The sequence below is a fragment of the Anopheles arabiensis genome (genome assembly GCF_016920715.1).
Source record: "Anopheles arabiensis isolate DONGOLA chromosome X unlocalized genomic scaffold, AaraD3 X_pericentromeric_contig0049, whole genome shotgun sequence".
NCBI lineage: Eukaryota > Metazoa > Arthropoda > Insecta > Diptera > Culicidae > Anopheles > Anopheles arabiensis.
Genome location: NW_024412127.1, coordinates 57501 through 60000, shown reverse-complemented (window position 1 = coordinate 60000; position 2500 = coordinate 57501). Strand labels below are relative to the sequence as shown.

The 2500-nt window shown below is 46.9% G+C and overlaps 1 pseudogene; it reads right to left on the bottom strand.

Annotated features, from left to right (window-relative positions):
• The window catches only part of LOC120908233, a 9156-nt pseudogene that overhangs the window by 3082 nt on the left and 3574 nt on the right, over nucleotides 1–2500 (bottom strand).

Sequence of the window (2500 nt, the reverse complement as noted above, 5' to 3'; positions counted from 1 at the left end):
ATCGCCAACCACGAAGCACTGTTAAAAGCATTAGTAACATCTAATGTAACAACTGCACAATACCGTCCACTGTATCTGTTTCTACTTCTAGCTACCGAAACAATGTCCACTACCCGTTGAATCGCATCAACTGTAGATCGACGACTTCTGAAACCAAATTGGTCGTCAGACAGTCCGTTGACCTCCTCGATGTGTGCATTTAGCCGTTGCACTATGATGCGTTCTAAACCTTTACCTGCCCCGTCTAGTAGACAAATGGGGCGAACTGAACCCGGTTCCCCTGGTGGTTTGTTCGGCTTCGGTATTAACACCAACCTCTGCCTTTTCCACTCATCGGGGAACTTCGCGTTCTCTAAACAGCCTTGGTAAACCCTGCAATGCATCGGTTGCAGTCAACATACCAACTTTCAGCGCCTCATTCGGGATACCATCTGGTCCCGGCGCCTTCTTGTTGGGTAGTCTCCTGGCAACCGCAAGAATCTCATCATTAGTTACCCTTTCAAACTCTCGTGGCTGATCGATACGATATTCAGGCCACACCGTGTTTGGGTGAGTAGGAAAAAGCTCGCTCACCACTTCCCTAAACTCGTCCAATGTCATGGTTCGGGGTCCAATCGAACCCTCGGCCACTTTCTTGAACGTATGATATACAATACCAAATGATGCGTTGTTCGCTGTTCCCAGGAACTCTTTCCACTTCCTCTGTCGGGTATGCTTGATCAATCGCTTGAGGGCATTCCGTGCCACCTTGAACTCGTCCCTAAAAGTAGAATAGAGATCAGTATTAAAAGCTCTTTGCGCTAATCGATCGCGGTGTTTGCACTCTTTGCGAAGTGCCTCAATCTCTAACGTCCACCAAAATGCACTCTTGTTAGGAGTGTACCTCTTACGTTTAGTCATCGTCGCATTACACGCCGTGACAAGTATACGCATTAAGTCTTCGCTTGTTGTGACCTCAGTCTCAAAAAGCGGCTTGCATCATAACTTCAAATATATCTTTGCTAAAATACTTGATGCTCCATCCCGTTATGGGTCGGGACAGATTACGCACGCTTTGCGTCTCAAGATCTATTCGTATTGCACGATGATCAGAGTTCATATAGCTAGATAACACCTCCCACTTAAATGATCTTGCTACGGTTCGGCTCGCAAAAGTAAGATCAACTACTGACGTGCGCCCTGGTCCAACATAAGTTGGGGTGCTGCCGTCGTTCAATAAAATTGCGTCAATCTGCGCAAAGGTTGATAAAACCAACTCACCTCTTCGTTTCTGGGTTTCTCCACGCTCGCCAAGTTGGTTGTTCCAACTTGATGACCAAGCGTTGAAGTCCCCCGATAACGAATTTGTGGATACCGGTTACGGCCATTACCGTGTTATCCAACATGTTCTGGAACTCTTCCATACTAAATCTAGGTGGCGCGTAAACGCTAACCACTCGCATATCACCTATGTCAACTATCATTAAACCCTTCAGAGCCTTACTGACTACCTTAACTGGTAAGTCCGCGTTAACCACTACCGCTGCTGTGTTATCGTCGTTGCGTAACACTTTGACGTTGGTTGTTGCCAGATACGGATCTGCAATCAACACTATATCCGCAGATTCTTCCCTAATCGTTTGCCACATTAATTGAAATGCAGCATAACTATGATTCTGGTTATGTTGTAGCAACCTAACCATTATTATCTAATCGTTCGCCTACGGGGACACATATAACTGCCCGTTGCGTGAAGGTTCTGTGACCTCGTACCGCAATCCAAACACTTGACAGAGTTGGTACAAGCTTGCTTCTTGTGTCCACTCAAACCGCATTTCCAGCACAGATTACTTCTGTCTGGTTCCCTACAATGGTAGCTCGTATGGCCTACCTTCCAACACTTATAGCATTTCTGCTCTTCCATAACCTCGCGGATATGGCATATCGACCAACCAACTTTCAGCTTTCCCAAATTCAAGAAGCTTTGAAAGTCTGGCAGCGATACGTTGATCCGTGCCCACTGCGTACCGGCCGCGCGGCCTTTCTTCATTTTGATACGATCTGTTTCTATCTCGATGTTGAGCTGTGCTTTGACAGACTCCGCAACCTCCTCTGGGGTGGTAATTTCATCGAGATGCATGATCTCAATCATTTTAGAAGGAGCTAGCGTTCTCACTGACGCCTTGCCCTTCACCGCTTCCTTAACCTTTGGGGCAATTGCACTAGCAGAACTACCCTGCTTAAGTTCTAGCAACATGCCTCCATTCTGGACCCGTCGGACCTTAGAGATTGTCTCTCCAACCGATTTAAGAGCATCGGACTGCTTCATTTCCTTGAGCAATTTCGCCAGCTCCTCGGAAGTGCAGTCCGATATCAGCAGAGCCTCAGGCCGCTTTCTGGGCTTATTCTGCTTCTTCTTGCTCTTCTTCTTCTTCCTCTTATTAATTCTACCCTCATTAATATTCGGTCCGTTTCTCGGACTTGGAATATTTTCCACCGCTTCCCCTAACAGAGGTCAACC